Source organism: Cavia porcellus, unplaced genomic scaffold (genome assembly GCF_034190915.1).
Source record: "Cavia porcellus strain 051 isolate PalLab524CR breed Dunkin Hartley unplaced genomic scaffold, mCavPor4.1 scaffold_20, whole genome shotgun sequence".
Lineage (NCBI taxonomy): Eukaryota > Metazoa > Chordata > Mammalia > Rodentia > Caviidae > Cavia > Cavia porcellus.
In genome coordinates, this window is record NW_026947503.1 from 63,267,869 (window position 1) to 63,278,664 (window position 10,796).

General features: G+C 43.9%; 1 non-coding gene across 1 annotated transcript; it reads left to right on the forward strand.

The window, feature by feature from the left end:
• Positions 1–8,568: 8,568 nt before the first annotated feature.
• LOC111755360 (small nucleolar RNA SNORA43) lies at positions 8,569–8,706 on the forward strand. The gene has a single exon (XR_002789919.1). It is a non-coding gene; the product is annotated as a small nucleolar RNA SNORA43 (small nucleolar RNA).
• Positions 8,707–10,796: the final 2,090 nt, after the last annotated feature.

The window sequence follows — 10,796 nt, forward strand, 5'->3', positions numbered from 1 at the left end:
TAAGCTATTGTGGGATTCATGTGTAGCTCATCTCAACTTCAGAAGTCGGGCTGGCATGATCCTTCACCAAGGGCCAGGCTCTTCTATGCGCTAACACCTGTCATACAGTGGACTCGAAAGAGTGTGGGGAGTGGTTCTTTCATTCAAGTTCAAGTTCCCTATTGCCAAGCACATAAGTATCCCATGAATGGGTGAGTGAGGCAGCTTCTCCACACCACTAACCCTGTGCACCTGCTTTTTTTTTTTTTTTTTTTTTTGTAGCGTCCTCCTCCCTCAGGTGGAACATACTGTTCATCCTCTGCCTTCCAGGTTGATGGTCACTTCGCCTCATCCACTTCTCCCCTGGTGCTTCTGGTGCCTGCCAGAGCGGGTGAAGGACCAGGCAGCTTACTACAGGGCTTTTCATGCAACCAAGCTTGATTGCTTCTTGTCTTAAAGACCATCTGCCGAAGGAGCCTTGGCCTCTTTTTCTTCTTAGTTGAGTACCACAGAGTCAGTAGTTATTAATAAATGCACCAACATGAGACAAAAAATGATTTAAAAAAATAAAGGGATACCTGGCAAGTAAGCAGCTCTTTCATTTACTATTCCACAGAAATCTTCAGTCTTCATTGTGTCCTGAGGATGGACCTTGTATTCATCAGGGGATAGAATAAAATCTGCTGATGCCTGATTGCGTGGTAAAGGGAAATATGGAGGGGAGCATGGGCCTGAGGACTTCAGCTGCTCTGAGGGCTAAAGGGCAACAGAGCTCACTATGTAGGGTGTTTGTCCTCTCATCTCTGAAACCCTCATGGATGGAGCACTAAGCTGTATAAACACACAGCACCTACCATGCACGTAGTTAAGGCGTGGTTTTTAAAAACAGGATTGTGATCATGCTACTTAGCAGGACACAACCCTACCTGCTCTTTAGATCCCCATGTAGACATTCCAGATCGTATTGCTTCTGTCTGCCAGAGAAAGGGGATAACTCCTCACTGAGTTCCTTAGCAAGTACTGCTGTATTCATTGGGGTTCTCCAGAAAAACAGAACCAATAGGATAGATGCAGATATAGCGAAAAGTGTTTCTGCTGGCAATTGACTCATTCAATTACAGAAGCTGACAAGACTCACAGGTTTCTGCCTGCATGTTAGGGATTCCTGATGGTATAATTCATTCCAAGCTCTGAAGCTGGAGAACCAAAGGAGACTAGAAGGCACGAGAACCCTGATAGTGAAAAGCTGGTCCAAGTTCAAAGCCCAGTAATTTCCTAGGACAGGAGGAGAGGAATGTCCCAGGTGAAAGTGAACCCTCCCTTCCCCTTACTCCATTCCGGCGCCAGCACAGGGATAATGCCCACGCCTGGTGAGGACAGCCATCTAGACTCAGTCTATGCCAACCTCTTCTGGAAACACCTCCATAGACATGCACAGAAAGAATGATTATCTGGGTGTCCCTGAGTTCACTCAATTTGACGCGAAGCTCAACATTGCTCCCCCTTTCTTCACCTCCCACTTCACAGCTCAGTTTGCTGTCTTCCAGGGCAAGACAATCGCTCCCAGAAACTTTGAGGGCTCCCTCACGTTCCTCAGAAGCCGCGGTTCCGAGACCAGTCTAGGAATGTAGACACACTTGCCTGTTCCTACGCAAATGTAACCTATTATGATCACTTACATGACAAGCCAAAGAATAAATTCATGCTCTTACTAAAACAAATTTCCTAAATAAATTTTCATTTCGTCCACTTTCCACATGAGATTCGGTACTTGAGAAAAGCAATACCTATCCAGTATGGTGACGCACACCTGTGATCCCAGCTACTAGGGAAGCTGAGGCAGGCAGTCACGAGTCAAGGCCAGCCTGAGCAACTTAGTGAGAACCTGTCTCAAACTGAAAAGAAAGAAAAATAGAAAAGGGCTGGAGATACAGCTCAATGGGTAAAAAAGCCCTGGTTTCAGTCTATAGTACCACAAAAAGGATGATGAGGATGCTGAGGAGGAAGAAAGGAAGGAGGAAGAGGAAAAGAAGGGGGGAAGGAGAGGAGAAAGAAGAGGAGGAGAAAGAGAAGGAGGAGGAAGGAGAGGAGAAAAGGAAAAAGAGAAATTAATATCCATGGCCTGAAAATTTATTCTGTTTGGGAAGATAATGTCCTTATTTCCATTCTGAGGGATCATTTTATCACATCAAAGTGACACATATTTAAAAGACAAGTTAAATTCATGTGACAGACTAGAAAACACGTAGAAAATGGGAAGATGGAAGATAGACACATCTGTCTTTGAATATCAACTATGAGAATGCAGGCACATTCTTGGGCTTCCACTTTTGAAATGCTAAAATAGAGAAATTAATGCCAACACACAGCTTTGGGGAGAAATTTAAGTGATACAGCAAATGATAAAATACACTGCCTGCTCACTGTACATCAATTTATTTTTGGTGTTACATGTGAAGTTTTATGACTAGGCTTGCATCATAAACTTATGCAATGTTTTCCTCTGCACAAAATTGTTTCTTACAAAAATGAACTGAAAATAAGTGAATGTGAAATAACTTTTATATGGTACAGATAAATACAGTCAACATTATTCATTAAATGTTCATCTGACAAGTCTTTGATGAATACATTTAATGTGCAAAGTAGAGTTAATTGCAAGGTGAGATATAAAATAGGACAAGATCTCTGCTCTCAAGAAGGATACAGTTTAATAAAGGAGAAATACATACATATAAATCATTATATTAAAAGGAAGAATAGAATTAGATGCCATATAACAGTGTAAAGAAAGCCCACAAAATTCAAACTGGTACATTAGTTCTAACTGCATAAGAATGAGTTTTATGTAAGTTAAAAATCAGAAAAATGTAGGCAAAAATAATGTGTAGAGATTAATTTTAATAAGCAAACACCCATAGGTACATGTGCATCATTCACAGCAAAGCACACAGTGGACACTGGTCCTCAGATTTGGGAGTCTGAATGAATGGCAGCCCCACACAAAGGAAAATATAAACACCACTAATATTGCCATGTATTTATTTACGAACAACATAGTTCTGTTGCCTCCTGTTTATGCAACCAACCATGCACACACAATTCCGTGCTGTGTCTTAGCCAGCCAGCCTTGCAAAGCTCCTGAGGGACAGTAACTGCTCAAGGCTCTCATTTACACCCCTGCAAACCTGAGAAGGATAATGTGGGTTCCCAAATTCACACACCCACAAAAAGCGATGTAGATGATTGTAAATTGGGAAGAGAATCTAATAATGATGGCTCCGTCCCTTCTTCTCTCCTTGACTTTATGAAGCAGGAAGCCTACATTCTGGTCCACTTCCCTATGTGAAACTGTCCTGGGGACAGCAAGAAAAGGACTGTGACTTCCCGTGCTGCCTGTGACCGGTAAGTCAGAGGTCTCTCTGCAACTCAGATTTGCAGCTCAGCCCCATCCTAAGACAATATCAGACCTACCAGGAAGAAAGACTGTTTTAATCTCTGTCTTCCCAACTCCTTTCCTTGTCTCCTAATTGGTTCAAAGCCCCTGAGATCTGAGCATGAGTTTAGATACAGACCATCCGCGAGAATTTTCAGCTCCCAGAGAAGTCCTTAGTGTGGGGCCCTGCTTGTAACTTGGAAGCCATGGTGGAGACAGACTGTTGTAGCTCAGGGAGTTTAGAAGTGGAAGGGAAATAAGATTGTCTATTCGCAATGTTTTAATGAGAAAAACTGAAATCCAAAAAACAAATCCTGATGGTGGCACAACTTTGACTCTCTCAAGTCTCCAGACTCCACCTGGCCGGGGAGGACTTCATCCCTCTGGAAACCTTGGTCTTACTGCATCTGACTCGTTCCCGATGGAGAAGCAAAACAACATTTGACTCCGGCAGAGTGCTGTTCCCCAGACTGTCCCAGTCATGTCACGTGCATATGCTGGCTGGGATACAGCAGGAAAAAAGAAGTGGTGATTTGAAGAATAACGCTACCCTTAAATAGTTTTCTCTGAGGATTTTAATTTTTCTTTAAACTGGATCAAAGAAACAGCCTTTCATTACCTATTACGTTGGTAACCGAAGGAATATCTGGGATGATTCATGACGGCCAGCGTCACAAGAGCCTTTAACAGTGTTTAGTGAGTGACTTTCTCACTCTTTGAACTGACTTAAGCCCCAGACACCTTCTTCACTGTCAGATGGTCTTGTTTCCTTCTTGGGATATCTGGTAGTCAGTCCTACAAATCCAGTGACAGCTGCCACAGCCTCCCCTTCATCCTTCCAGGGGCAGTGGAAGAGGTGCCTCTGCACTCCCCAAAGCCAACCCTTTCATCTGTCCTCAAATCAGACCCCCCCCCCCCCCGCCCCATCTTCTCAGAGAAAACGCCAGCTCAGTTACCTTCGTTCTCACCATGGTTTTCTCCTCTGGATTTTGTCCATTAACACTTTACAAGTTTAATCTTAACAGACAAAAACAAAATCAAAATCAAAAAGCATCTCTCAGTACCACACCCAGTTCCACCCACAACCCTGTTCAGGTTTCCACTTTCAGAGAAGCTAAATAGTTGCTTTTTCCTGGAAAATCTGCAACAGCTTTTTTAACAACTTTTTTCTCTGTATCTAACTGACCTAACCAGTTCTCACTGTAGCCAAAGTGATTTTGGAAAACAATCATGTCACCATTCACTAAAATGTCGAAGGCTTGTTAGCATTCTTTGGATAAAGACCAAAACTCATGGTGTGGCTTACAGGACAGCTACACTGCCTGTCTTTGCTGCTTCTCCAGCCTTGTCTTGTGCAACTCTCCCCGAAGCCTCTTGTTGTCTAAGACAGCTGGTCTACCTTGCATCTTGAAACATGCTTCCTCTGACAGCAGACACTGGGCTAATTGTCTTTCTGGCAATCAACCTTCTGCTCCTCCTTTCCACCTCATTAATATTTTCATATTCTTCAGATCTCAGTTTAAATGTTCTTTCCTCTAGGAACACCTCTATGATTCTGTGACATAGTTTAGAATCCCTTGTAATATTCTTTCTTAATTTTAATTCCTTCATTAGTTCCAGAATTTTATTTATTATATTCCTAGTGCCTAGGACTATCTTGACATATAATTAACAGTTACAAATATTTTCTCATAAATAAATGATGGTGTTATTTTAATGTGTACATCAAACACTTCCTTTCCTCAGAAGCATCTTGCTGCATATTAAGCTAATTGTCCTTATTAATCTTACCTCATGTGTTCTAATAACCTTTCTCATTCAATTCATGATCAAGTACGTGATATGTGCCACAAAGAGGAGATTCAGGAATTCACAGGCATAGTCTTTACCCTCAATTTGTATATAACTCAATATGGCAAACAGGTAGGGACACATAAAAACTTTGATCAGTTCATCCCAAGCTTACTGAGTGTCCATTAAGAACCGAGATTTCAAGGCCTGAAAAGTGCAGCAGTGAATGGTCCTTTGTAGAGTTTATTATCTAGTGGCCAAACATCTGTCCTTTGTAGAGTTTATTAGCTAGGGGTCTAACATGGGGTACAATTCTGGGCCTGCAATCTGAAAGTCATTGACACCTTAGAATTGTGATTTTATCCTGAAATTTAATCACTGCAGTGACCTCTTGGGTTACATATTACAGAAAGATGACACTAGTAACAAGAAGGAAGGATTGTAGCCATCACATTCAAAGGTCATTGGAAAAGGATCCCAAAATTTGAGACCAGAGTGATCAAGGCCTAGAATAGCATAGAGGCAATGAGAATAAAAGTTAAAGCATAGAACTGAGGAAGAGAATTAACTTCCTAAATCTGATCAATACAGAAAAGAGGAAATTCAAAAATAATGTTTTGAATTTGAAAGAAGAGTTAAATTGTAAGTAACCCATCCCCATGAAAATCAAGCACATAGCCAGACTACACAGGCCAACCTCTCCGCACTTAGGTGGGGCAATGTGACGGGAGGATGGTAAAGAAATGCAAATGAAAACCCTGAGCACCAGTCCCAGCTTTGACCCACCAAAACCTGCATCAGTCTACCCTGCATCTCTTCCCCATCTTCCAGGTGTGGGGTCACAGGGTAACGAGGGAAGAACTTTAGCTTGGAGCCCCAGAAACAGAACCCACATTCCCTTGTAACGTATGGCTTCACATTAATAATAATTTAAAAAGCACATATTGTGCTAAACCACCAAGCTTTGGGATTTACTGAGCAGTCGGGTTGAATTTAACTACAATGATAATCTCAGTTGCCAAAGATAAGAGATTCAGAATTGATGCAGAGGTAAAGATAAAGTGCTCAAAGTAGGACAATTTTAGTCTGAGATTCTTTTGACTTATCTAAGCAGTTGCAAATAGTGGTCCAGAGATTAGCAGAGACCTAGAGACACCGATATGCAAAGTTTGTAGAATCCGAACTACTGGTCAGTAGCTTGTATTCCAGAAACTTGCAAAGTCCTGGTCAATCACTGCTTGTTGAAGCAGTGGGGTAGGGAACACCCACATTTAAAAGGGGGAGAAAATAGGGTACTCAAATTCCTCTATCTTTATTACTGTATAAAATAGACCACAATGTGCAGTATCAGAATTCTCAGGACTGCTTATCCTAGTTGAACTGGTCATTTGGTAAACTGTTACTATCTCCCTCTGCTATTAAAACTTTGAGTTCAACAAGCTCATTTAAAGCTTTTCTTCCCACACTGAGAACTCTAAAATTCAATAAAACCATTCTCACTACAAAAAATGCAAAAATTCATCTAAATTTTGGGCTGACATTTTAAAATCTGCAAGTCATTCCAGATACGTTCTCTGATAACATTTATGATCTCTTTGGCAATGATATTGCCTTGCCTGTACTACCAACCTTGTACTTTTTGATCCCCCCTGAAGTGATTCTCATATGCATTATTCATTTGATGGCCCAGGCATGCCCATAAGATTGGTTAATGCAGGTGGGGCTCCAGCCATGCTGACAGAACTATCAAAAAGTGGGGGCATTTATCGTAGCATGGGCTCACATCAACTAGAAGCATGTCCCGGGAGGCAGCAGAACTGTGCTCACAGGGCATCCACAAGACAAACACACTCACTTAAAAGCACTGCTTCAGGCTCAGAGGTCAGCCATTTATCATGGGCCTGCAGTCTGCACGTCCCACAAGTCTCTCTAACGTGACATCAAGGGACATCTTGCTTCCTGACTCAGAATTTGAATCACTGAAAATGATCTCTGAAATAGAGAAAGTGAAAAAGAGAGCATCCTGATGAAGAGTGCAACATTTATACGATAGCTGCTCCGTCCTTTGTCTAAGTGGCTCTACAGGGTTTTAAAATATCCTGAATAATGAACCCCTTACAGGTAAGATTATGGTTATGCATTCAGATGCCTAGGAGAGTAGCTATAATCTTCTTGATTTAAATTGTTTTCTAAAAGAATTGGAAGGAAAAAATCAAAAAATCTGCATAGCCAGTTGAGTTCTCCTAAAATTCCATCTTGCTTAGTGTACCTCCTTCTCTAGTTGCTTCCAAATAATATTGTAAAATGGCCAAATTTCTATACAGTTAATTTTATGAGTCAGCTTGGCAAGACTATGGTGATGAGTTGTACAACTCTATCCTGTGTGCTTCTGTAAAAGTATTTTTAAATGTGATGAAAACTTCAAATGCAATGATTTTAAGTAAAGCACATAACCCCCCTAAAGTACATGGGCCATGTTCAATCAGGTGAAGCCTTCAAGAGGGGAAATGGAGGTTTCTCAAAGAACCCAGAAAGTCTGTTTGAGTTTTAGCCTTTGCACTCAGGTCTGCAACATTAAGTCTTACCTGAACTATCTGCAGTCAGCCAGCTTGCCCTATAGATTTTTGCCTTGCAAAGCCTCACAATTGAAAAAGTACCCTGGGGAGAGGGATATAGTGGCACAGTACTTGCCTGGCAAGAATGAAATCCTGAGCTCGATTCCTGGTACTCACAAAAAAATAAGTAAATCAACAAAGTTCTACACCACCCCTATCCCCTTAAAAAAAGTACCCTTCCTCTCTTTGATTCCCTCCCCTCTCTATATATATATTTCCACTTCTAGAGAGAGAAGTTATGCAAGAAAAACAAAAGCCATGAAGGCAAATGAACTGAAAATAAAGCCAAAAAGTTTATCTGTATTTTTGCAAATAGCATATTGAAAAGTCAAAAAAATATACCCACACCCAAACATGAATGCATATACACACAGATGCAGTTAGTGCCTATACTTAAGCAACAAAGTTGTAGGTTATAAGGTCAACATGAAAAAATCAATTGCATTTCTATACATCAGAAATCGAAGAGAAAAATAAACTAAGGAGAGAAATTTTTCTTTATAACAACATTCAAACATAAAATTCATAGGAATAAATTTAAGAATGAGCATGATACAATATAAACCAAAAAGTAATACTGAAAGAAGCTCAGGACACTCTAAAAATGGAAAGCTATTCTGTGTTCTAGACTAGAACAATCAATTTTGTTAAGACGACCCTTCAAAGTAATCTACAAATCCAGTTTAATTCCTGTAAAACTTCCCGTGTTCTTTTATGCAGAAATGCAAAAGCCGCTGCCCTGCAGATGGAGTAATGGACCTACCAGCATCATGGGCACAGCCACTCCTCTGTTTCTGTGACTTTAGGGCAAAGAGCAACCAGCTATTTCTATGCTCAGTGTTTGGGGACCAGTGAGCACTGAGAATGGATTATAGCCTGACATTCCGGGAAAAAAAAAAAAAAAAGAAATGCAAAAGCCCTTCCTCAAGTGTTGGGAGCCGCGGCCGAGCCCGGTCGCCTTACTTGGCGGACGTGAGGCCTGTAGGAAAGAGCAAAGCCTGAGCTAGATTACCCCTCCCATCGAGTGTGCTAAGATGGCGCTTATTTCCTGCTTGGTAAACAACCCGCCCTGTAAGATCTCCTGCTTCCTGCTTGGTAAACAACCCGCCCTGTAAGATCTCCTGCTTCCTGCTTGGTAACAACCCGCCCTGTAAGATCTCCTGCTTCACAACCCGCGCTGTAAGATAGTCTGCCTAGCAACAACTGATGTTAGCCAATCAGCCCGCATCGCGCGCTTTGAACTGATTGGCCACTGTAACCCTATAAAAGTGAGTGCCTCTCCCGCCACGAAAAAAGAAGCAGAAGAAGCACGCAAGGAGCCGCGGAGAGCGGACCGGTAGAGGCTTCGGGACAGACTGTAGGGAGAAGCACGCAAGGAGCCGCGGAGAGCAGACCGGTAGAGGCTTCGGGACAGACTGTAGGGAGAAGCACGCAAGGAGCCGCGGGGAGCGGACCAACAGAGGCTTCGGCCGGGAGGATTCCCGGGGCAGGCTGTACGGAGAAGGAAAATAAAAGAAAAGGTTGTCCACTGCCAGACTTTGTTGTGTGTCCTTCCTGCCGGCCGGGAGTGACACCGACATCTGGTGGCCCGTACGGGGAGCTGATCACCCCCGAGACGTGGCAGTGGACAACGCTCCAACGCAGAGCTGCAAGACAGGTGAGTAGAGGATAAACCTGGGCCCTGGGTGGCGTGCACCTACAGGGTTTGTAGACTCCTCTCAGGCTCACGCGTAAGTGGCGGATTCCTTGGGCCTCACGCGGTGAGTAACATATTAAAAAATGGGAAACATGCTAGGTAGCGGCACTAAGAGTGAGGGTGGTTGCGGGGAAAGCTCTCAAGAGCTTACAAAAGTACGCAGGGTATTTGAGCAGGCCCAGTCAGGGAGCTCCCGAGAGGGGTCCGTCAAGGGAAACAAAGATGCTAAGGAGGAGGACGGGGCTCAAGCCTCGGAGTCGTCTGACTCCGAGGACGAGGGAAGGTTGAATGGTGAGGAGGCCAAAGAGACCAGCTGTCAGGGGCCTAAGTCGCTTGATGGGGAGATGCAAGGCTCTTTCGCTGCGTTGCGCCGCGAATTGCGCTCCGCTCAGCTAGGCTTACGAAAAAGCAGAGAGCTTCTGAGCGCCCCCTGGCAGGGGAGGGAGACAGAACCTTCTGCTCCGCCCTGGAACTCGTTCCCGGAAGCGGTCCCTCGCCACGATGCCGCCGCATGGGAACTCCCCCCTCTTCCGTCAGTACAGGAAATAACGCACAGGCCACCATTTTCTGTTCAGCCACGGCCGCCATCTTACGATGCTCCGCCACCGGCGGGACGTTATTTCCACAGACAGCTGTGGCATGGGGGTCGTGTGTCTAATGAAGACCACCCGTTCCCAGGGATAGATAGCGGCCCCTATGGGATATATCCTGTACAGATGGCCATGGGTCAGGGACGTAATGTGTGGGAACCCTTTGAAATAAAGCAGATTAGAGAACTTAAAAATGCAGTTACAACCTTTGGGCCGACTGCGCCTTACACCATTGCCATGCTGGAGAACCTGTCTTCTGGGCCCCTCACCCCCGCGGACTGGACTCAGCTGGCAAAGGCGTGTCTGCCCTCGGGTAGTTACCTGGATTGGCGAGCCTGGTACGCCGAGTTCGCTGCCGAACAGGCGGAAAGAAATGCTAACCGAGGGAACCGGGGGTGGAATAGAGACATGCTTATGGGGGAAGGCCAACACGCTGATAATCAGACTCAGTTCCCTGGTGCAGTTTATGAGCAGATCAATACCATTGGGCTTCGCGCCTGGAAGCAGGTGAGTGGTGCCGGAACGGCATCCTTGTGCCTTTCTAAAATAGTCCAGGGCACAACAGAGCCATTCGTTGATTTTGTGGCTCGGATATAGACAATCAATACCCTAAAGACCCTATCTTGTCATTTGTTACTCAGCACTCTGTAATTTTTCCAAAGGTTACTGCCTCTGAGCCAGTAGTCCCA